The following is a 12,279-nucleotide window of genomic DNA, read 5'->3' on the forward strand; positions in this document are numbered from 1 at the left end:
GGCAGTCAGTGTAGTTCCACAACATGGCAAGGGAGAGCAACATTTTTTTTTTTTAATTTAATTTTTTTACAGCTGTACAAAAACGTACACATATTTTCATTTGCATCCAGAGACTCCATACAGCAAGACTCCTCATGGTATATACTTCAATTTAAGCAGAGGCGATCTGGAAAGAACCCATGAGCAGAATTTCTGGTTTTGTCATTGTGGTGGGCCAGCAACAAAGTTCCTACCAGCAACACACACTTCCTGACCTCCACAAACCCTCCTGCCCCTCAAAGGGGTCAGGGAGAAAATCAGAAGAGCAAAAGCATGAAAACAATTATGGGTCAAGATAGAGATAGTTTAATAAGCGAAAGAAAGAGGAAAAAAGCAAGTGATGCAAAGGCAATCACTTACAATCTCCTCCAAGCAGACTGATGCTTAGCCAGCTTCTGAACAATAGCCGCTGTAGAAAGATCATCCCCCAGTTTTATTGCTGAGCACAGTCTTCTATTCATGGAATATTCTTTAGGTCAATTATTGTCAATTGTCCCAGCAGTGTCACCTGTGAACCTTTTGCCCACCCCAGCCCACTTGTTGGGACGGCAGAATGAGAAATAGAGACCACTTCTAATAAGCTCTGACACCTTTCTTGGTTTAAAGTATGTATGCGTGTGTATATATATGTATATATATGTACATATATACACACTAGATACTTTATATATATATATAAATATATATACACACATTCATATATATAAAGTATATATAAATAAATATTTATTTATTTATTTATTATTTTCATCAACTTCTAAATCTTCCCAAAGAGGAGTTACATTAACAGAATAAAATCTGACCTTAAAAATCTCTCAAGAGGTTTTACAGGTCTTGAGCTTTGAGTTATTCAGGTACCGTCAGCAGCTGTTCTTGATGTTTACCTAGCCTGAAATGACCCTGAACTGAATGTTTGCCACTCACAAATAAAAGGTTCTAATGAGTTTATTTTTGGATTTAAAGTTTTCCTTTGGGGAATTTGTTTTCATACACATGCATGAGAATATTTTGCAATGTAATAACTCAAGATGCTCAAGGGTGGTCATTTTCTGTTTTAAAAACTTCTGTAATGTTGCAAGACTTTACTCAAGGTCCTTTTTAAGTGCAGGAACTGTTGTAGCTGAGAGACCTTGACTTTTGCCATCTAGTGCTACTTATCCTTTTTAGCTCAGCCACTGACAAAGAAGGCCTACTCAGAGCATATTTACAGAGACTGTAATAAGTTCAGAAATCTTTTTTGAGGATGGAATATAGGAGCTTGTATGTGGTGTTCTAGATTAGGGGCAGCTAATTTGTGTGTTTAAACAAGTTAGTTTTTCATGGTCCATATTCAAAACCTCATTTTCATTAAAATCAGATGAGGCTTAAGACATAGCCAAATGTCTACCTAAGGCATGTAGGTATTTATGTTCCTATGCAAATGTTGGTAATTCATTTCCTAAAGCAGTTAGACACGTTAGAATTTTCTTGGCCTAGAACTCATAAATGTGACTGTTTCACTTTCAAGGGGTAGACAGTTGTTGGCTTTAAGTCCCAATTATGGCTACCATCTGTAGTACCTTGGATTTTAACTACAAAACTCAGTATTTTATACTGAGTTTTTGAAAAACCTGAGCCACCAAAATGTATTTTTTGTAGTTTCACATTGCAGCTCTCAGCAAGTCTCCTTTTTGTCATAGAAAATGACGAGACTAGAGGTAATTGCCAGGGACAAGGTGAGCTGGCAGCCAAGGATGACAGCCGGGCAGTGAGACAATGCCCTACCTGCTGAGGGATGCAGTTGCAGAGAACCTGACAAGGGAAGGGCATCTTTGGGGATGTTGACCAGTCATGGCCAGCATTTCAGTGACCAGCATGAAAGTCTGCAGTAAAAAAATTTGATCTGAGATCAGGTACAAGGCTGAGAATAGACACAGTTGCAACAGGTCAGATAAGAATAAAGGGCAAATGCCTGAATTAAATGCAGGTATGTTCAAATGGAATGGGAGCTGGATGATGTGGACAAGTCCCCCCAATATATCTTCTAATACAAGCATCTGAAGGTCTCACAGCTGCACCATATTACTGTTAGATTGTAGCACAAGCTATATGGTCTCTAAAGGGGTAGAGGAAGACATTGTGGAGCTTTGGGGGGTGGCAGGGTGGCAAGGGGAGAGACAAGCAGGACTCTGGCAGCTTTGCAGGTACTGTGAGTTTGAATAAACATGGAAGTGATAAAGGCTTCATATCTGTTTAAGGAAAATTCAGGTTTACTATGGTGCTGGCTTAAGTTTTGGTAGAAGATAGACAAGTGAGGGTCTGGTAGTTTGCAGGAACATTCAGGAAGTCTCTACTTTTTTTTTTGTTCTATTCATCTATTTTGCTATAGTATTTTCTTGGAGCTGCTTGCTTTCAATTTGGATTCAAGTATGCAAGTCTAAACAAATTAAGACTTTGCACTAATGATGAGCAGCACCAGGTTGCATCACATCACTTAACAAAACCATTTCTACTCAAAGGTTTCTTTGAAAACTAAGCATGAAGGGTGGTGAAAGAAGAGTGACAGAAACAAATGAATATTTCTTTACAAAAGTGTTTCTCCAACAAGGCTGTGTGAGAAAAAACTAGTCCTTGATTACTTAAATTTAAAGTTCTGTCTCCAAAAGAGAAAAATTCATCAGAGTTGTTGGTTATTTGCTTTTTTAAGAATCAAGGATCTGCTTTCTATCAAGACGTTGTAGTATCAAATAAAATGTGAGTTATATTTGTTTTAATACTCCATTTTTTAAAAAATACTTTTTCTTCTAATCCATAGCAAAAGAGTAGCATTACTGCCTCTACAAAATGTCAGTAAGATTAAAGCTGTTGCCTGGACCACAGGTGGCAGTACATGTTTAAGTATGAATATATCTAAGCAGCTTGTGTTAGTAAAATATAGAAACTTGATCATTACTTGCTCTAGTTCAGCTATTCAGTATCAAATATTGTATATCTTGTACTGTATAAAGGCAGGCCTGAGTTTGAAAGGCTGCAGTAAATGTAGTGAAGTAATGATAGAGTACATGAGAATGAGATGTGTTTATGTCATAAAGTAACTGTGATTACAATAAGTAACACTATAGAATGGAAAAAAGGTTCAATGTATTGCCTGTTGTCTGAGTTCTGATTGCTATTTCTGGGCAGATGAGTTAGCTTGTCAAAGCTAAACTTGGATTGATTTGTTAATGGCCCCATTTCTACTCAGGTATATATAAGTTCCAGCATTTTTCTGTTGTTTGTTTGTTTTTAAAAAATTTCTAGTTCAAGTAGACAGTGGTTACCAGCAACCTTTAATTATAACTACCAGAGGTGACTCAAAATTTGAAGAGACCAGACTGTTCAAAATATACATGTGTGTATACTATGAGAATACTAGAGATCAGTTACATTCAATAGCAAATCGTTAGTTTTGCCACCTGTAATAGTTAAATATTTTCACTTCTGTATCACAATTTACTACAACCATCTGATGAATTCTTAGGTATGAAGTAATTAAAAGGCTTGTAGTGAAGCTACACAGTGGGGAAAAGTAGTAAGAGAGTGGTTGGATCCATATAAAGTGTGCCTCTTGTTAGAGACAACTATAAGAACTACTAGGCTTTCTTTTTACTTCTCAAACTCAACCTTTGTTAGCAAAGTAACAAACATATAGGTATCCAAAGATGGGGATCCAAGGGGTTCCTTCCATCCACTTATCTTCGTAAATTAACAGATATTACTAAACTGTTATTGTAGGCTCTTCTGCATATTATTTACTAAAACAAAACCACTGAGGATTATACATTAAAATAACTATGGTAAAATTTCTCTTCTCTAGAAGGAAATGACCTTGAATTCAAGTTCTGCAAAATAGATACATGTGTCGCCTTTTCAGTTGGTTTCTCAATGTAAAGTGAGTATCTAACTCACAGAATGGTTCTAAAGAAGTCATATCACTTTTTCATATATATTGCAATGACTAGATTACTAGACAACTGTGTTTATATAGAATTTATGGTAAAGAACTTTTGTACTGTTATCTCAAGTAAGGAAGAATTCTTTTTTCTTTTGCACCCAGACCTTTATTTAAGAAAGCTCTATTTCTCCTCAGCCTGTTTTGCGAGGTTAATATAAAATGAGAAAGGTCTTGAATGAGTAACTCTAAGACATATACTATGCAACCTTTCTAAGCATTTTCTCAATTTTTAGGTGCGTGTGTATATTCAAGGAAGCTGAATGCATTGTTATGTTAAATATCACAAAATCATCTAGATTGGAAGAGACCTCCAAGATCACCTAGTCCTACCAATGCCCTGTACAATGTAATTATTAAATATATCTGGTGGAAATATCTGGTGGAAGTATCTTACTAGACAACGTGTGATACATCCTATAATTGCAATTACCTTCCCAGTAATTTCTGACAGCCAGTCATTTACTGATATCCAAGCGCTGGGCTTGGTATGCAATATCATAGTACTTTTACCCTTTTCTTATGTAGTGTAGTCAGCAAATCACCTCAAGGATAAGCGTTTTCTGCATTGATGGTGCTTTCCCAGTTTATTTCATTAGTACTTCTTCCTTCTGTGCAATTGTCATTAATGAAAAATACAGCCACATTACCTCAGAAGAGACTGAGTTTTATTTCACTGAATAAAATATTGTTCACTTCAGTCATCACCCTAGAAGATCTTTCTGACTTTTTTTTTTTTTAATATCAATTTACTTTGTATATAGGAAAACATACTCTACTCTTAATATTTCTGTGGTTCCACTGCTCTTTTGAATTCAAGACGGGAGATCAACTTGCAGGTACTTTCTGTTGGTTTCTTACACAAACCTTAGCTGATTCTCGAAGAGGGAAAAATGCATTTGTCTTCTAGGAAAGAAATACATATGCATGCAGGCTGTTGAATACTAAGACACTACTATATCTAGAAAAGGAGGAAATTATTATTTTTTTTTTTTCATCAAAAGTTTTTGAAACTACTTTTTTTCTTCTTCTTTTTTTGTTGTTTCAGAAAGAAAATAAGACTCAATGATTTTGTAATAGAGTCAATTTTTTGAGAAACCTTATCCTTGGCTTCTGCAATTCAGAAAAGTTAAGAAAAGTTGTTGCTGGAATATGGGTGTTCAGTGCACTGCTGTGCATGAGGGAACAAATCTGTTGAATAAAATAAAAGCACATAGTAGACTTCTTTCTTCACTCTTCTATAATTTATTCTCAAATGTTGTATACAATTTTGCTATAAATCATTTAAATAAATTAATGATTCACATTAAGAAAAGAGATCATCTCGCTAAGGAGAGTCTGTTTAGATTTTTAGTCTTAAATTTTGGTCTCTACTGGTAAATCAGTCTTAAAAAAAAAAGAAAAGAAAAAAAAACACAAACAGTGGTATCATTCAGTGACCCAGAGTGTGTAAATTGTGATCCTAAATTCTAGTGTCATCTTAACCACTTCAAAGATTGAAGTTTTTTGTTTGTTTGTTTTAAATAATAAAAAGCCCACCTTTCTTTTTCAGATACTTCCAGGGTAGCACTTCTCTATATGTTCAGATTAGCAGTCATGTATGTGTGTGTGTGTGTATATATGTATTTTGGATACTTACTCCTCTGTTGTAAGTGACATGTATTCTAATCAGAATTGTCAACAGCTATAGACAGGAAATAATAAAATAAGCATTAACTTATCAAACAGAAAATGTGGCTTATCTTTGAATTGTTTGATGGTGCCTTATGAATGTACTAAAGGCAGGGCTTCCTGCTCCCATTTTTTTATTATTAACCCCTCCACACACACCCCTGCAACTCCAAAGACACTGCATCTTGTTAGAAGGTCTGATATGAAAATTCTAGTGAAAGAAAGTTATAGTTGAAAAGTAACTGTTAATACAAGTCAGTGTTTAATTACTTTTCAGAATTAAGTTTTAAAGTTTATCAATATACCAAAATTGGTTTAGATATACTTTTACAGTTTGAAACTTTTGGAAAAATATGATGAACCTTTTCTCTAATTCATTTACAATTAAAATACTGCATAAATGTAACATGTAATAGAATCTTAATAGGAATTAATCCACCTCAGGATCTAAATATGTAAGTCTTGACTAAGCCTACAGAGAGCTTGCCTGTTTGGCTAAGTACAGAAATGGATTATAGGAATAATGGCTGTTGGCCTCTGGGACTTAAATTTCAAGGTGTTCCACAAAATACTTTCTTTATGTATGTCTAGTTGTGTTCTAGGTAAGTTCCTTAGGTGCCTATAAATACCTATGTGGATAGGTATTTGTCATAAGCCCCCAGACTCTGTGTATTACCTAAAGTCTTAGCCTCTTGGAGTAAGAAACTAACCATTTCTGCTTAATTGCCATGAGAGGACTCAGTTCTGTGTATAGAGGTGTTTTGAGTGCCACTGATTATACTCCTGTGGGACTCAGTTGAGATGAAAACCCCAAATTGCCATCTAATCGGTATGCATGATGACCTGCATTGCATTCCAAGGAAGTAAGTGAGGTGATCACAGAGATGGTGCTTTTTGATTGGTTTTGGAGTGAATGGCTGAGTTCTCAGAATGGAAACTACAGCTGGGAGGCACAAACAGTGCTAGTCGCTAGCATAAATAGCAAAATGTTTTGAATCTTTTCGATGAAACACTACTGAAATGTCTAAAATATGAAGCGGGTCAGGTCCGTTAATAACAAAATAATAACATTAATGCTTTTTATTCTAGGGAGAATTTCTGAATGAAGTTCCTTCAATTTAGTTAAGTGTCTGGCTGTACTTTTTAAGGGCCAAAATCACTAAAATAAATTACTTTTCTCTCCATTCAGAGAGATACTGTGGATACTACATAGGAGGTCTTGATGCTTCATTGACTTTTTTTTTTTAAGTCTGTTGATACACAATTTTGATCTGTGCATGTCTTGCACTGGTATCCTAATTGTAAGTAAAGTCATTAAATGTCCTACTTCTGAATCACTAGGCTGCAGACAAAAAAAAAAAAAAAGTAGGTATTGAACAAGGAGTGGAATTTACTGTACTGTTATTCTGTTATTTTTAAACAATTCTAAAGAAGTTATCTGTGACTGAGCCTGAACATCTTCTGTGCTTGTACAAACAAAGAAAAACAAACAGATAACCAATGTCAGACAAAATACTTTAGGGCCAAATGAGTCAGAACTCTTCTACGTGTTTTGTAGTATACTGCATTATTCAATGCAGTAGTGAAAGAGATCAACATGAGGGGAAAAAACTGGAAGACAAAAATAAAGCATGTTACATTTTTCTGCTATTGTTGATACTTTGGCTAGCTCATGCTTCTGTTGATAAACAAGCATATATTCTCTGTAGTATTTTTTTAATTTATTTAGTGCATTTTGTTTCCTGTGCTAGACCATACTACTTATCATTTGCTACACTGTTCAGGTGGAGGTAATAATCTATTACATATATAACAGTGATAAAGCCTTGAAAATTAACATGCATTACCAGTGAAATTGCCTTCACTGGAGGTATTTTAAAAGTAAGTTTCTGTGGGATAAAGGGAGATGTATTTCTCCTTATTTGGGTATTCCAATAAACTAGGAAAACATAGTTCTATAACTTAACATGCAAATTTAATGTGGTAACAGCTTGCAGCAAGAGTTATTTTCTAAAATGAGTTAATTCCATTATTGACAAATAATACATTTTAAAAAAGGAATGTTCCAAACCACCATGTCCAACCTTTCCTTAAACACCCCCAGGGATGGTGACTCCACTACTCCCTTGAGTGACCTGTTCCAATGCTTGACTACTCTTTCTGAGATGAAACGTCTCTTAATTTCTAACCTAAACCTCCTCCTTGTGCATCTTGAGGCCATTCCCTCTAGTCTTATCACTAGTTATCTGTGAGAAGAGGCCAACTCCCAGATCCCCCACACCTTCCTTTCAGGTAGTTGTAGAGAGCAATAAGGTTGCCCCCTTCTCTTCTCCAGACTAAACAACCTCAGTTCTTCTCTCAGCTGATCCTCACAGGACTTGTGTTTCATACCCTTCACTAGCTTCGTAACCCTTTTCTGGATGCATTCCAGGGCCTTGCTATCTTTTGAGGGGTTCAAAACTGAAGCCGGTACTCAAGGTATGGCCTCACCAGAGCAGAGTACAGGAGGACAATCACCTGCTGGCTATACTGTTCCTGATACAAGCCAGTATGCCATTGGCCTTCTTGGTCACCAGGGCACACTGCCAGCTCATGTTCAAGCAAGCATCAGTCAGCACCCCCAGATCCCTTTCCTCTGCACAGTTTTCAGGCCACTCTGCCTGAAATGTAATGCCTGTAGCATTACATGGGTTTGTTGTGGCCAAAGTGCAGGACCCGGCACTCAACCGTATTGAACCTCATCCCATTGACCTCTACCCGTTGACCCATCCTGTACAGGTCTCTCTGCAGGGCCTTCCTACTCTCTATCAGATTGACACTTGCCCCATATTATATAACCAATATATTGATATTTCTGTGGATATGCTAAGGCTTTCTTTTCCCTGACCCTATTACCTATTCTGGGTTACTCTTGTTTTAGTTTCCAGCTTTGGAGCATGGGAACTTTATGGCATCTGGAGTCCTGTCACTTTGAAAAATTGCCATCTATGCTCTCCTTTAATTCTTGTTGTCTGGGCTGGAATTTGGTCCTGAATAACCACTTGATCAAGAAGAAATTACCACACTGTATTACTGACAGAATGAGCTGCTGGTGGCAGAGCAGTATTGGGAAGTAGACCTGGTGGTTCTATACTCTAATGGTGGGCTGATGAAGCTGGATAATTTCAAATTATAAAAAGTAAGTCTGATCTCCAGAAATACTTTCCACCAATTTATCAAGGAGCCAGGGTCAGTGGACAGTGCAACAGTAGATATGGGCTAGTCTAATGAAGACATATGGCTGAATGATGGAGAATGAAAAGGCACTCAGTTGGCAGCAACTTAACATCATGTAAGACAGAAATACTGTCTGCTGGCAAATTTGTAACCTGACGTTTCTGGAAGCTAAATACAAGTTGGTGATTCCAGTGTGCTTCTTAAACACAACTCTAAAATGAGAAAGAAAAAGGTTTGTTCTTTCCCAAGTGGTCCCTTAACTGAAAGAACAAGATGTAACAGACGTGGTTTCTGAAATTAATATCTAACTTTCAGTGAAGCACAAATTCTGCCCCAATAAACACTGCAGTTGCAGATGATGCTTAACAATGAAAGCTTCAGCACAGTTTGTGCATTTTCACTGCCTTTTAATGCTAATCAATGTCAATTGCCAGCTCACTAGAAACCTTGGATCATCAAAATTGCAGAACCTGAGGGGATGCCCTTTCTTACTCTACTGAAGTTATGTTGTACCCGATGTTTCTTATAAGGTGAAAAATGAAGTCTAGAAACCAGCAGACCAAAATAATGACTGCATCACTCTATTTCTGCTGAAAAATTTTATTTTCTCTGTACATAAAACCACCTAATGATCCCTAGCTAAGGACAATTTAGCAATGTGAGTTGTATATTAAGGAACACGATATTTAGATCTATTTTGTGTTTGTTTGTTTTGTTTTGTTTTATTTGTTTTTGCTTTGCATTGCAAACCTAAAATTAAAGAATATTTTCAAAAACATGCCATACTCAACGATTATAATGTGACAATTAAGGATTTTTATGGAACCTTTCATTTCAAAAGTGTTGTGAACAATTTCTCAGCTTTATAAACATTTCTAACCAGACAAAAATAGAGGTCCATTCTTTGAATTGTGCCTCTGATCAATGTAGGAGATACAGAATAACTTGGAAAAAGAAACAAAGTTGGCTATATAAGCAGTCTGTTGTTGAACCTCTGCTTTAAATGTATACAATTGCACCCATGTTTTGTTTTTTTTTTTTTTTTTTTTTTTCTCATTTTGTGTAAACTCATCTGATTACCTAGCAAAGGTTTCTTTAGTAAGCACGAGATGTGTTTATTCAAGAAACAAATACATGGGTACTAACTGAAAACTGTCGGTGGTTGTCTTTTTTAGAAGCAGTCTTAAAACTTGAAAGAAGAAATTCAGAAGGACCAAGAGAACATGCTCTATGTGGAGTATAGACGTGTATGATAGGGAAGCATTACTGGAAGTTTAACATTTTTAGTAGAAGCTATATGACAAAACTCTATGCAATTTCTTCATAATGCTTCATACTTCTTGGTCTGTATCACAAGTGGCACTCACTAGGTTTTGCAGTTTCCTTTTTCTAGACATTTCCAAACAGCATAGTTATGTCCTATAGTTCATTGATAGTTAATAATACAAATTTTATATGTCATCAATCACTATTCAACAAATAAGTAAAAGTAGATCAAAAGAAAGCAGATGTAAGCGCAACATGAAGTAAGATAGTTGAATTTTATAAAGGTACCACTAATATGTGTTACATGTAATAGTAGCAACTTTCCAAGTATCAACTTGCTCAAACTATAAGATAAAGTGAAAATCTATAAAAACCTCTGTAGAACTGCTCCATTTTAAAATGGTACTTTTCAAGGGGATTCTCATAATGCTTCAAACTCTGTCATGATTTTCTTCACAGTCCTCAGCAAATTAGTCAGTTCTTTTTATAAGTAAACAATGGTTCTTGTGTCAACTGTATAAAGAGAAAAAAAAATACTTTTATTACTGGAAAGATTTTTAACTTTTTTGGGGGCTGCTTTAAAAACTTGAGGATTCCCTTTAGCTTATGAATTCATAGCATTCTCATTCATAATATCTTATGCTAAAATGTCTAGTAAATTTTCATTCAGTACTCTCTGGGCATTTTAATACGCTTTCAGTAGCACCTTTATGGATGTGTAAAATTTTGATTTCGCTATTATAATGTGGAACTCAGTAAATCAATTCATATAGCTGTGTCAAATGAAATACCTTTAGTTGTACCAAACTATGAGTTCTGAATACCTGGAATATACAAGGAATATGCTGAATATCAAACAGATGTTTCTGTGAATGTTGAATTTTTTCTGCTGTGGTACGTGTGAGTTATTGGTATTCTTCAATGTATTTTTATTGACAATTTCAGCATGCAATTGTAGATGGGTTCTAAGAATTGGAATAGTGCAGGTGACAAAACAAAGGGTGGAAATAAAGTAAAAAGTAAAATGAAATAGGCTGAATTTCATGTAAACTGTGTAATTATTTGAACTTCAATTAAATAAGTAAATAAAATGTTTTCTTCAGAAATGCAACATTCTCATGTACCTTTTATGACCTACTGTTTTGATCCTGTTGGACTTCTGTGTGCTTCTTAAACATGCATTTTTTTGTTGGTGCCTGAAGTCATGGCCTCTATCTTTTTGCACAACTGCAAAGCAAATTGAGTAAAATGTTACAGCACAAAGGTGGTGGCATTTGCTTTTTTTTTTTTTTTTTTTCAGATTTGATGTACCAAAAGTTTTCTCCTGAGGTATCTTTACCTGGTTTCCATTTTTGTTATTGATTTTATTGTACTCATCAGCTAACTAAAACAAATAGGTAAAGAGAATAATCTTGTCATGGAAAAAGTGTGAGTTCTAGAAGATGTGAATATATCTTTTTCATTCTATGGATTTACTTGTACCATTAATGAAGCCTGATATTCCCATATTCCCACCTGGCAATTACTTGACATAAATTAAAATAATTTTAATTACTTCAAGAAAGATGATTGATTAGGGACACCTGAATCTTTTAATTGCTCTTTCGTTCATTTAGAACCTAATACAAAGGATTATTTTTTAAAAAAATTTCTAAACTTTTAACTTATTTTGGAGGAAGACCAGAAAACTAGGAACTATATGTTTTACAGATATAGCCTACAGTCTTTGTTAGCAAACCTGTAACTTAAAGTTTATATTACATTTGTTAGTAAAAATGTATTTGCGGTGTCACAATTACTTTTTGTTTCTTTGGAATCATTTGAACTGGAGATTTTGGCTTCAGTGGAACAAATTGTGGAAGTTAGGAAAGTACTTCATATTTACCATTCAAGTACTTCCATATGCCACAATACTGCAGTTACAGCAGAACTGTTCCTCACATATTTGAACTGAAAGGCATGCTAAGAAAACATGTTGGAACTAAATTAAATGCACAAAAGTGACTAACTTTAAAATGCACCTAGACACTTCAAAATAGACACATGAACCTTCTTCCTCCACCTTCTTTCAATGGAAAACTTCATCGTACATTTGCATTTTGTCATGCTATGCAAGT

At 35.3% G+C, this 12,279-nt stretch overlaps 1 long non-coding RNA gene across 2 annotated transcripts; it reads left to right on the forward strand.

The window, feature by feature from the left end:
* Positions 1-2,167: 2,167 nt before the first annotated feature.
* LOC106014466 (uncharacterized) lies at positions 2,168-11,273 on the forward strand. Of its 2 annotated transcripts, XR_001185805.5 has the most exons (4): positions 2,168-2,222; positions 3,875-3,949; positions 4,774-4,848; positions 10,072-11,273. It is a non-coding gene; the product is annotated as an uncharacterized lncRNA (long non-coding RNA). The 2 variants fall into 2 exon arrangements; XR_011809354.1 differs by lacking the exon at positions 4,774-4,848.
* The last annotated feature ends 1,006 nt before the right edge of the window (positions 11,274-12,279 follow it).

Source organism: Anas platyrhynchos, chromosome 5 (assembly GCF_047663525.1).
Source record: "Anas platyrhynchos isolate ZD024472 breed Pekin duck chromosome 5, IASCAAS_PekinDuck_T2T, whole genome shotgun sequence".
NCBI lineage: Eukaryota > Metazoa > Chordata > Aves > Anseriformes > Anatidae > Anas > Anas platyrhynchos.